This window comes from Giraffa tippelskirchi, chromosome 14 (genome assembly GCF_054371585.1).
Source record: "Giraffa tippelskirchi isolate mGirTip1 chromosome 14, T2T-mGirTip1v1.2.pri, whole genome shotgun sequence".
NCBI lineage: Eukaryota > Metazoa > Chordata > Mammalia > Artiodactyla > Giraffidae > Giraffa > Giraffa tippelskirchi.
Genome location: NC_137288.1, coordinates 68,509,911 through 68,523,097, shown reverse-complemented (window position 1 = coordinate 68,523,097; position 13,187 = coordinate 68,509,911). Strand labels below are relative to the sequence as shown.

The window sequence follows — 13,187 nt, the reverse complement described above, 5'->3', positions numbered from 1 at the left end:
ATTCTAAAATCAGATCGGTGAATAATGAGCCACCTAAGATAATGAGAAGTAGTTCAACCCTCCTTTCTAAGAAAGAGTCCCTGCCTCCCCTCTGAAGGGCAAAACTAGATTTACCAGCAAACAGACAGAAATTTGACCAGGTTAGAAAACACTCCTTGTTGCCAGAAATGAGAGGATCAGATGGAAAAAGAAGTAGAAACTATTGCTCACATCGATGCACTTACTGCCGGAATTGTAAAATAGACATGTCATCAACCTTATGTTTCTTAAAATTCTTACTTTTAAAATTGCTTCAATAGGTCAGCTGTAATATACTAAGGGGGAAAAAGGCCTTCCCTTCCCACCAGACCCCCCCTTTAAAACAATTTTCCAAAGGTTAGGGGAAACTTTTATTGCCTTGTTTATGAAATGTGGCTTTTCTTAACACTGTCTGTAGGTGTGGAGAGCAGGAGGAGGACTTATTCCCTAAAGATGAACAGAGGCTGAATGAGATATATAAGGGAAACCTCATAGAAGTTGAGAGGAAAACACGCTAAGAAATGTGCCACAGAGTGGCCGGGGTCACAGAACGAGAGACAAAAGCCACTTCAGAAGGTTTCAGGATTCTGCACCGCTGCTGCTGCTGCTAAGTCACTTCAGTCGTGTCCGACTCTGTGTGACCCCATGGACTGCAGCCCACCAGGCTCCTCTGTCTATAAGATCTTCCAGGCAAGAACACTGGAGTGGGTTGCCATTTCCTTCTCCAAAGCATGAAAGTGAAAAGTGAAGGTGAAGTCGCTCAGTCGTGTCCGACTCTGTGTGACCCCATGGACGGCAGCCCACCAGGCTCCTCTGTCTATAAGATCTTCCAGGCAAGAACACTGGAGTGGGTTGCCATTTCCTTCTCCAAAGCATGAAAGTGAAAAGTGAAGGTGAAGTCGCTCAGTCATGTCCGACTCTTAGCGACCCCATGGACTGCAGCCTACCAGGCTCCTCCGTCCATGGGATTTTCCAGGCAAGAGTCCTGGAGTGGGGTGCCATTCCCTCCTCTAGCGGACCACGATCTGTCACATCTCTTCACTATGGCCTGTCTGTTTGGGCTGGCCCTGCAAGGCAAGGCCCATAGCTTCATTGAATTATGCAAGTTCCAAAAAAAAAAAAAAAAAGAATTATGCAAGTTCCATCGCCATCAGAAGGCTGTGATCCATGACAAACCTAGACAACGTATTAAAATGCAAAGACATCACTTTCCCGACAAAGGTCCGTCTAGTCAAAACTATGGTTTTTCCAGTAGTTATGTATGGATGTGAGAGTTGGACTATAAAGAAAGCCGAGTGCTGAAGAATTGATGCTTTTGAACTGTGGTGTTGGAGAAGACTCTTGAGAGTCCCTTGGACTGCAAGGGGATCCAACCAGTCACTCCTGAAGGAAATCATCCTGAATATTCACTGGAAGGTCTGATGCTGAAGCTCCAATACTCTGACCACCTTATTTAACTTATATGCAGAGTACATCATGAGAAACGCCGGGCTGGAAGAAGCACAAGCTGAAATCAAGATTGCAGGGAGAAATATCAATAACCTCTGATATGCAGATGACACCACCCTTATGGCAGAAAGTGAAGAACTAAAGAGCCTCTTGATGAAAGTGAAAGACGAGAGTGAAAAAGTTGGCTTAAAGCTCAACATTCAGAAAACTAAGATCATGGCATCCAGTCCCATCATTTCATGGCAAATAGATGGGGAAACAGTGGCTGACTTTATTTTTTGGGGCTCCAAAATCACTGCAGGTGGTGACTGCAGCCATGAAATTAAAAGACACTTACTCCTTGGGAGGAAAGTTATGACCAACCTAGACAGCACATTAAAAAACAGAGACATTACTTTGCCAACAAAGGTCCGTCTAGTCAAGGCTGTGGTTTTTCCAGTAGTCATGTATGGATGTGAGAGTTGGACTATAAAGAAAGCTGAGTGCCGAAGAACTGATGCTTTTGAACTGTGGTGTTGGAAAAGACTCTTGAGAGTCCCTTGGACTGCAAGATCAAATCAGTCTATCCTAAAGGAGATCAGTCCTGAGTGTTCTTTGGAAGGACTGATGCTGAAGCTGACACTCCAATACTTTGGCCACCTGATGCGAAGAGCTGAGTCATTTGAAAAGACCCTGATGCTGGGAAAGATTGAAGGTAGGAGAAGGGGATAACATAGGATGAGATGGTTGGATGGCATCACCGACTCAATGGACATGAGTTTGGGTAAACTCTAGGAGTTGGTGATGCACAGGGAGGCCTGCAGTCCACGCGGTCGCAGAGTCAGACACGACTGAGTGACTGAACTGAAGTCTTTCTCACATCTGGTGCCCCTAACTTGCCTCTCTGGAGTGCCCGCCAACTCCTCTTTGTTTATTCAGATTGAACTATTAGGGCTACAGCCCAGCTCAGACTTTCCCCCTTTCTGTACCTGGTACCCTTTCCATGGCCCCTGCTAAGAAAGCCTCCCTAATCCGGCCAGCCTCACGGGTCCTCTATTCATCACACATGAGGCCAGGCAAACAATGCCACTGTAAACACAGAGGCATACCCAGGACCCTGCAGACTCCGCTGGAAGGGAGGCCAGTTCTCAGAGCCTGCTTCAGGGATGGAGAGTGCGGAATCTTGCCAAGAATACTCGGCCCAGCTTAGAGGAAAGACTGAGAAATTCAGAGGCTTTCTCTCCACTCGAAACCTGCGCATTTCACAACTTACAGTGTATACAATGTGGTCTCCTCTAAACAGACTCTAAATAGACTCTAGCATACATACCACCTGGCCCTTTACAGGAAAAATCTGCTGACTACTGGTAGAGAGCATAAAACAAACTCGTATTAAATCAAGCAGAGTCAACTGCGTCACGTATCACGGTCCTCAGAAGGCAGACATTCTGCCAGAATCGGCACTGATGAGAAATCCTGCTGACGCCCTAGCAAACAGCATCTACACTCCTGCTTCACCCACTCCTCCAGCCCTACTTCTCTGCTCACCCACACACCTAACAACCTACACAGGCCGATTCACCTGAGATTTTTCTCTCCTCCTCCAAGGCCTCCTTCTGGAAGGACCCTCTCTGCCTGTCTCGGCCCACGTATTCTTCAAGATTCCATTCCCTCCTCTGTTCCTTTGCAGCCTTCAGGCGATCTCGATGGTGAGAACTGGGGGCTTTCACCCATCTCTGTCTCCCTCTTGAACTCTTACCTCCATAACTGGTACCCACTGCCTTGCATGCATGTTTTCCATACATTTTCCACTTTCAGATCTTTTCTACCTCTCTCCAGACTGGAAGCTCCCTGAGGGCCGGCACCAGATGACTCTGAACTCCCTCACCTGTACTAATGAACATTTTTAAAGTAAAAGAAGCCCAAGTATATACTTGCTGTGTGAACAGTTGATTCTGAAAGATCTGTCTTCGAATTCCAAATTTTTCAGCTTCGCTTGAGAGGAGACAGATATGCAGACACAGAGAGGTATGGCAGAGAAAGAGGGAGGGGGTAAAAGACGGGTCAGTGAGGACCTGGCAGGAAGGGGGCGGAGGGCATCCTGGCTGAGCCACGGGGATCAGGGTCCAGACAAGGGCATGGGACCAGGGACTGTTTGCCGGGCGATGGGCGGATGGATTCAAGAGATGCATAGGGTGAGAGATGCAAACAGACCGACCCCAGGGTCAATGAGAGGCACTAGGGGTCAGCAGAATGCGAGAGGGGAGGATCTGAAGCTCCCAGGATAGTACTTTGGGGCAGCAATGAGGACGATGGATTAGGAGAGTCAGTCTGCAGACGCTTAACAGCTTGACCAGTCAGGTCACTACTGTCCTGAATGAGAAACTGGCCACAGCAGGGGTGGGGAGCAAGCAGGGAGGGGCCCCTGCAGGAGACAGAAGGGGCAGGGCCTGACCACCGGGTGGATGTGGGGTAAACAGGAACACAAGGGGCCTCTGAAGTTCCTGATCTGCCAGTGGCTTTGACCATACTGAGAGGTCAGACCCCAAGCTCCAGAACAAACTGCATTATATACTGTGAGTTGCAAACACATAGATTTCCAACATATGTAATGGAGAGACGGCCTCTCTGAATCTCACAGGCGTACCTGAGGGTCAATGCTCTCAAAGAAGTAGACAGGATTGTGGACACACTTCATTTTTTTGGTTATGAAAAAGAAAGCATGTTTGATGTTTCTCCAACAATGGCTTTGTAGCTGAAAATAACTAAGCTAGGGAGAAAATATTTCCAGGTTTTCAGTTTTGAGTGAGGCATCACTCAACATCTCAGCCTAAGATTTCTCAAAGCGGGTCATGGACCACCTGCATGGGCATCACCCATGATGCTTATAAACACTGAAGTTTTTAACCTTAACCTACACTTAGCCAATTTAACCATTGAAGACATAACAATTATCTAGAAGTAGTTAAAAATAAGCTGGCAGAGTATGCCAATGGATTTCACACAGTATATACAGACTCTCCAAACATAAAACATAGTGATAGGATATTTTATCTCACACAGGTTGTATTTTTAAATGTATCTTCCTTATCTTCATAGCTGTAAAAGGTTAAAAACAATAAAAATGAAGTTCAGGGGAATGTTGGCAGTCTCTGAAGCAGCCTTGGGAGCAAAGTTTAAAAGCCACAAGCTTGAACTACCTCCTTTATAAAGCCCACTGAGAAACAAGCCAAAAATGCAAACGTAATCAATGAGCTGGCCAATAGTCAGCATCTAGCAATTACTACTGGAGGATGACAACTGTCATAACAAGTCAAGATCTACCACGTGAACAAGAGGCCTGGTCTACAACCCTTCTTTTCACTGCTACCAGGCTTCCTGAAGCAACCTGACATGCCCAGAGGAAACGACCCCAGCCACAAGCTCCCACCCCAGGACTCTCAGCCTAGAGCCTGCTTTTCTCTGCTGCCTCAGGGATTGTGTCAGGATTACCATCCTCTATTTTATCTGTTGCTTCTATTTTCACCAGAGCATTTTTTTTTCCTTTCCCCTCCTTAATGCTCTCTCCCCTCCCCCAGGAGGGAACCCACACGATTGAGATTTCAAACCCAAGCCCCCAGGGCAAAGTGGGCTCAGCGATGCCAAGGCTAATGTGCTTCCCTTTCAATAGCCAAGTCCCCTTTCTCCTCCTTGCCCAGCGCTCTTACCCAGACCTGCCATAAATTCCCCCTTATGACCTGGCTGCTCATCTGCCAAGCAAAAAGCCAAGGGTAGAACAGCCAGCCTGGAACCTGGCACTAAGAAATAAATACTCTCCAGGGAAGAAAACCAACTCTCTTTAGACAGAAACGTTTAACAAACACAGCAGGACATGGTCTACCCCAGCAAAGTGCCTGAGCACAAGGGTATCAGAAGCGGTGAGCATGGACACCTAACCCATCCTGACCATTTCACAGGCAGGGCCCACCTTAGGCACAGCTCAGACCAAAGATGTGGGTCTTGACATCCTGGAGTCTTCCTTAATCACTTAAGCCTGAAATCTTTCTCAAGCCACCATCTGGGAGGTGCGGTGTGTGTGTGTGTGTGTGTGGTGGTGGCGGCATGGATGGACCATTACACTTTTTCTAGTGAGCATTTCATCAGGAATAACACCATAATCAACCACACTGGTACAGCACGTTAGCATCGCCAGAGCTGTTAAAGCGATCTCATTTATTCCTTACAGAAACTCCAAGGCTTGTGCTGTCACTTAGCAGATAAGGAAGTGGGCTCAGAAAAGCAACGTGACCAGGGGTCACAGAAAATGCCAGGAGCAGACAAAGGGCCTTAAACCGAGGGCTCTATTCATTTAAAACACTCCAGCAGGGCTGTTTTTAAAACTGCAAGCAAAACCTCAACACAAGGCCAGAATTTTTTTTTCCCCCTTGCTACTGGACTTGAACAAGAATCTTTAACAAAACATTAGCGTGAAAAAGTGTCAAAAGAAGCCAAAGAGTTAAACCAACCACCTGCTCCCGCAGCTCGAACCCACACACACCAGGGCGATGACAGGCCGCTGAGCCTCGTCGCCCCGAGGCGATCGCAGGGTGCAGCGGAGTGGGGGCCTCTGCTTCGTAGGGTCGTCCCTCCCTTCTCCAGGTGAGGTCAGGGCGTGGGCGAGGGGTGCGGCCCCGAGGCAGCAGTGGCAGAGAGGCTGGTGCTCACCCGTTCAGGTCAGATGCTCAGTCGTGTCCGACTCTTTGCGACCCCAAGGACTGCAGCACGCCAGGCCTCCCTGTCCATCACCAGCTCCCGGAGCGGCCCCGCGACGTGGAGGTGGCTCAGGCCACGGCCAGAGGAGCGGCTGACTTGGCTGCCAGATGGCGGTTTCCCCCGAAATGAGTACTCGCGCAGTTTTGTGTGCAAGGTGTGTAACTAGGGCTTGGTATCTTTTCAGGTTACTCAAGAAACATGAGAGTCCTTTCATGTCAAATCTGTTTTGGGGCCTGTGTGTGTGTGTGCGTGCGGTGGTTAATCACAGGGCATGAAGACAATCCACCGGAGTGCGCAGGTGTGCTTGTAGCTGACATCATTTGTTGTGATTTTAAACGTTAACAGATTTTGCTTTAGAGCAAACTTTAGGTAAGTAGTATGTAATACGACTCAAATGACTAGGGAAACTAAACTGATGCCACTTACTGAGCACCTGCAACAAAACAAAAAACATTTTACCGACGGCTATGGCTACAAGGGCCTATGGGACAAGGTCAATGACATTTTACTGGATCCTGAAATTCACTAGCAATTCAGAGGGGAGAAAATTAAAACTATCATCCAATATTAAGCCATTTTATTTTTTAATTATTTGGAAGAAGGCCTTCACCACCACTTATTAAACTAGATTTTAACAGCTGCATCTTAGGCAAGCCCCAGGTAAAGACCGCTTCTCTCGGTGCCACTTCTAACAGCATGATGGATTTCCTTAAACTACACAGTTCTCTTCCCCCTTTGAGTTGAACAATTCCATTCCCGACAGCAAGACGCCCACTCGCTCGGCTCCTCGGGGCCACTGCAGTTGCCTCTCAGCTGTCTAAGCCAGTGTATCCCTGAGCTATGCGGTCGGCCCGTCCTGTGCACGGCGGCCCTCCTCCAGCTTCCGGGAAGAGCAGCTGTCCGAGCCCTTCACCCCACACCCCGCAGGGCTCACCTACAGGAGGCGGCTCTGACGACAAGCAAGAGTTAAACTCCCCATGGCTGAGTGTTAAGTAAAGGAGCTTATCTGTAGCAAAAAAAAAAAAAAAATCCACCCTGAAGTTTAGGGGCTTAAAACCACCTGAGCCATTTAGACGGTCCATCCAGGCTTTGTTCACCTGTTGGGCACGTTGGTGGGGACAATAGAAGGCTGGACCTTTTCTCTGTGTGGCTAACGTGGGCTTCTTCACATGGCAGCCGGATGCTGGAGGCACACACTCCCCAAAGGCAGGAAGCAGAAGCGGCCAGGTCTTTTAAAGACCAAACGTCGAAGGAGCCCAGCGTCCCTGCCACTGCGTTTACAGGAGAAATGCCGCCTCGTGATGGGGAGGGGTGGTGCCACACGGCCTCATGTTTTCTCGAAGCACAATGTGTGCCTACAATAGCCTGGATTTAACCAGGGTCAGGGTGAAATCTGCACTGAAGGTCACACAGCCGACTACCACTGTGGTCCAAAACCAGAGCACCTTGCCAACTGGAACTTACTGAATGGATAGATACATTAGCCCAAATTACGAGGTCATAAAGCCCTATCTACAACACCCAGCCGTCAACAACCACACAGGGTTCCACAAACGAAAGCAAACAAGACCAGCTTACGCTTCTCTGCCCAACATTTCCAAAGTGAAGATGGAATCTAAAGACACGTAAGGAAATCTTTATGTCCTCACACATCCCTATCTGTCCTATCTTTAGGGATCTCAGCAGAAGCTAAATATGCGACACAGAATTTAGGAAAGGAAATAAGAACTGCCTTTTGGGGGGAAAGGGAGTTTGAGATTAGCAGACACAAAGTACTATATCCTACGATGGACAATCAACAAGGTCCTACTGTATAGCACAGGGAACTATATTCAATATCCCATGATAAACCACAATGAAAAACTATATGAAAGAGAATGTAAATACATATATAACCAAATCATTTACTGTACAGTAGAAATTAACACACTTTAAATTAACTATAATTCAACAAACCAAAAAATTTTAAGTGCCTTCCTATCATTTTTAAGAGCAATAGGGACAGAGTAAAGGGATAAAGTATGTAATTAAATAGTTAATAAAGGGACAAAGTATGTAATTAAATAGTTCATCCCACTAGGGGATTGTAAGTAAAAAATATGGGAGAGCCCTGTAAATTAACGGTTACTCAAGAGAGCAGTTTTGCTTAACCGTAAGCCCAAGGAGGCTTGCTTATCAACAAAACCATGCCACAGAAGCGCGGGACATGCCCCCAGACAATAAAACAATGGAGACACGAGACCCTCATCCTGCCAGTGAGCTCAGTAAGTCAGGGATCCCTAGGACATGCTCTCTGCACACATAAAAGACAGTAATTTGTGGACCTGGCTTGACCACGTAGGGATAATAAAACTCCCCTTTCGACCTGGAGGAGGAGCTGGTGAAGGACGCATGACGTCCACTCAGGAAAGAGGAAGGCGTTCTTCTCCCCCTCGCCCCTTTTCCTTCGATTATAAAACTGCATCCCAGTGAGTTCTCAGGGCCTGGCACCCTCCTGTCTACCCACCTGTGAGCCTCACAAGCGTCCTGTTCTAATAAGCCACTTCCCACCTCTTACTTGGCCTCTCGCTGAATTCTTTTCTGCACTGAGACATAAAGGACTGTGGTATTGGAGCTCTTCAGAGCCCCCAAAGTGACACGCAAACGGTCTGCAGAAGCACAACTGGAGTGAGGAACCCTTTATACATCTCAAAGGTGGTATCAGATGCTAAGTGCTCTTCCTCTAGGAAGTCAGATGATCTGTACTTGTAAAAACGGCTACTTTTTTTTCCCTAGGCTCCAGAGAAGCTGGATCAAAATTCAACTTTTTTTATCTACCAAGATGCTTCCACATGATCTACAGACAGGACGTGAAAGTGCTGGGGTCCTGGCACATCTTACGATGCCCCGAGGACCACCACCCGCTTCCTTCTCTGTGCTCAGCATCACTGTGATCCCCCTTGGCTCCCCCAACTCTCTTCGCGGGACCTCTGCGGGCAGGAGAGAAGGTTCCTTCTGCCAGCGCGCTCTTCCACCCTCACAGTTCACCCATCAGACCCGGCCACAGCTGGCCACTGAGAGGGCTTCTCCTGACCATCCTTCTTCACACAGGCCTCCCCGTCACTCTCTGTGTCTCAGCGCCCCTGTTTACCTCCTTTGACGTATTTATATAAATGCTTCCTTCATTTAGTAGTATCTTTTTACTATCTAGCATAACTAGAGTAACTGGAACATAAGCCTCCCAAGAGCAGTGGCCACATCTCTCTTAGAGAACACTTGCATCTCCAGAACTGCATCTGGAAGGTAAAAGGAATGCAGAAGGGTCGAGAATCCTCCCTGACTTTCAGGTTCATAAAGGAAGCAACAACAAGCAAACCACAAACCTCTCTGGAGTTAATTAACTTTTTTTGTTAAAGGGAGGAAGTTGCATTAAATAATATTAACTTCCTGCCAGCTTCACCACTGAATTATAGCTTATTCCACAGCTGTTACCTAGAGACTTGGGTTTAGTAAATAGTTACTATTTAATCAGTTAAATATTTGTTTTCTAGTCTCTAATTTCCAATAAATTTAACACTGCAAAATCTTAACACAAAGATTTGTCTGGGGTGAAAAACTATCCCTGATCTTATATTACATTTTAAGTATCTTAAAGGCATGTAAGAAAAGTCTAATATATGAAAAAAATCAGAAGTAATAAAGTCTTTATATTTTTCATACACTGGAATTTATCTTCTATACCAGGGATGATGTCCAATCTATAACAAACTGCAGTCCTATGTTTGAAGTTGTAATTTGCTGACAATCTCATTTCAAGCACATCCAAAATTAGCAACTAATTCTTTACACATACTTTATTAATAGACTCCTGAAATTCAGAGATTAGAGAGAAGCACACTCAGTGTGAAGGGGGGAAAACATACAAATAGAAAAATAAAGGCTCATTTTAATACAATTATTATCAGATAAACGTAATCAGTGAGGTTAACTCAATTTCTACATTTTTATCCTATTCAACAGCAAAAGACACAATATGTGCAATTACATAACTCTTGATAAAATTACTGATCTATAATCAACTGTACATCATGGTTTATAATTTGGTTTTCACACTTTACAGAGCTAAAAGGTGACTTTTAAATTATGACAACTCCGTTTGGATTTAATGAAAATCAGAAAGAACTTTCCCAGAAATACATCTAGGGTAATGGCAGCCACTATTATAAAGTGATCTTGGTTTGGCCTTTAAAAAAGAGGAGAATAAATCATTTTTGCCACACACCAGAAACTAACACAACACTGTAAATTAACTATAGTTCAATTAAAAAAAAAAAAGGGAGAATAAACCATCAAATCCTTGAAAGTCCTTAACTTAAAGTCTGAAGTTGCCGACACCTGGTAGTTTAGTGACTCATAAAATCTTTTCTAAGAAACCTTTTTATTGATTTTTTTTTCATGGTTCTTCCATACAGTCCAGTAGAAAATTCATTAACCCTAAAAGGATAAGGACAAAACCCAGATAGCAATAAAAATTAAGATGAACCACAAATGTGTGCGTGAACATAAAAGCAGATGACAGGTTTGCTGGGCACCCAACCCCTAAATACCTGTGAAGAACTTACGTCTTCTCCTTCAGAGGGAATAATAATAAAAAGAACTCACACTGATTAAGCACTAATACATTACATGTGCCAAGAATTGTGCTAAACAGCTGGCATAGATTCTATCCCATTGAATTCTAAAATCTTAAAATAATCTGATTCCAGGCATGCTGCAAGGAAAAAAAGAATAAAATAGGCAAAGGGATTGGAAAGACAAAAGACAGATCACAAGCTTTATTCAAAAAGAACGACTCAAGTCCTTACTCTCAGCCTATTTACAGCCTCACTCTATAAACAATCCTAACAAGCTTGCCTAAACACCTCCTGAGTCCTTAGCAGGTAAAAGGAAGGCAGGTTACTATACTGATGGCTGTAAGAAGTGGTAATTGATGAGCAAGAGAGATGAGAAATCAACATAAGCAGCAAGCTCATCCCAAAGATCATGGGTGTCTTGAGAGCCTTAATGTGATGCAAAATGTATTATATATCTTATTAAGCCCTGATGGCATCATTAAGAAAAACTTCCATAAAGAATGACTACATTATACAATAATCCTTTGCTGTGAGGGTAACAGTCAAAAACAAACAGAGATATACTTAGAATGTTCCACTTAAGACAGCATGAAAAGGAGGGACAGAATCGTGTGAACTACCCTTGGGGAGCTTATTTGTAAGACTCCCAGATGCAGCTGGAGTGAATACTCCCTGTGCTGGGTGCAGTGGGCTTCTCAGGTGGCGCAAGTGGTAAAGAATCCGCCTGCCAACGCAGGAGACTCAAGAGACACGGGTTCGATCCCTGGGTTGGGAAGATTCCCGGCAGTAAGAAATGGCAACCCACTCCAGTATTCCTGCCTGGAAAATTCCATGGACAGAAGAGCCTGGCGGGCTACAGTCCTTGGTGTCAGAAGGTGTCGGACATGACTGGACACACACGCATGCACTGGGTATAGCAAGCAACAGCAGTGGTGCAGACATCGGGCCTCCTGGTCTCCAAGCTCTGCGACCCCCTTCCTGTGTGCCTGTGGACAAGCCATACGCTTGCCTGTTTGAAAAATGAGACACTGGCGCAGCTAACCTTAAAATCCTTTTGCATGTTTAATATTCCGCTTTTAAACATTACAGGGAAGAAAACACCTATTACCACTTCTCTGAAACTCATGAAAGCTTGACGCCTTGTCAACACTTCCAAGAAGTGGAGTTTTCAAAACCACAAAAATGCACTCAGTTAATATTTACAGAAGGAAGATAACTTTCGTTCCCTGGAGAAAAGTCACATTTGCAGGTAAGATCTAACAGGGCAGACCGGTCTTGCCTGTCTAGAATTGGAACCCTACTTTCACTTGCTTGTTGCAGTTGGAACCTGAGGAGAAAATTATTGTTTTCATTTCGAAGCAACTTGGGGAAAGAAATTTTTCTCCATGTAAGTTGCAAATATCCAACTGGAACACGCTGTTGCTCTTAACACATAGGCCTCCTGGGAATGGATACTTACCTTGTGGACTAAGCCACCAAAGGACACCCCACTTCCAGCACGAGCCACCACACAGACAAATGTACATTTGGAGGGGGGTGATGAGGAACGAACACATAAGAATAAATGCACTAAATCAGTATTTACACCAGGGGTGGTTAATTAATTCCAAGCCGAGATTAAGGTGGTCACTAGCATCAACTTCTTAAACTAGTTGTTCCCAACCTTGGCTGCATGTCAGAGTCACCTGGGTGCCATCCCCCACTCCCAGCAATCCCTCACTCCTGGCCATGGGATCCTTTAATGAGCTGGATAATCAGAATCAGTGAGATTCTCCTTATCAAATCGGCATCATCCTTGGCAGATTCCATTCTGTTAGGAGTCTGCCTATTAATAGGCAGAAAGAGCGACACGTTAAAAGAAAATTGAAAAGTCTGATGACCAATGGCTTGTGCTGGACAGAAGGTTAATGTTAATACTTAATTCTTCCTGCTGTGCTGAACTATTTAAACCCCATTCTGAAGGTAGGGTGCGGAGAGAGAAAAAAAAAAAAAAAAGGCCCTCAATAGGCCTGGAAATGCTTGTGAGAACCTAGGATGATTTTCTGAGTTGTGAAGCAATGGGTTTTTAAGTTTCTATCCTGCAGATAAAGACCATTTAGTCCTGTCCCGCCCCCAACACAACCGACCTTCCCTGCCCCTCCACCCCCCCCACCCCTGCTACAGGGAAGTCTTCCCGCATCTGTTTTGCTTGGCAACACACACCAGCATTCCAACACAGGCCACCTGGCCACCGAGAGAAGGTTGCAACACATTCATGTGGCAAAATAAGAAACCTGCTCAAAAGGAAAAACTATCTGCACGGAGGGTTCTGGGAGCACAGATCAGTGGACTGCAGGGCTCCGCTCCCTAAGGGAGGCGCCTGCGAACCACTTGGTA

The 13,187-nt window shown here is 45.6% G+C and overlaps 1 protein-coding gene and 1 long non-coding RNA gene across 28 annotated transcripts in view; one reads left to right on the top strand and one right to left on the bottom strand.

The window, feature by feature from the left end:
* Positions 1–13,187, bottom strand: part of NEDD4L (NEDD4 like E3 ubiquitin protein ligase) — a 429,120-nt gene that overhangs the window by 123,730 nt on the left and 292,203 nt on the right. The window lies entirely within an intron of this gene.
* On the top strand, positions 7,735–9,366 carry LOC145534748 (uncharacterized). Its single transcript, XR_014074942.1, has 2 exons — positions 7,735–7,823; positions 8,974–9,366. It is a non-coding gene; the product is annotated as an uncharacterized LOC145534748 (long non-coding RNA).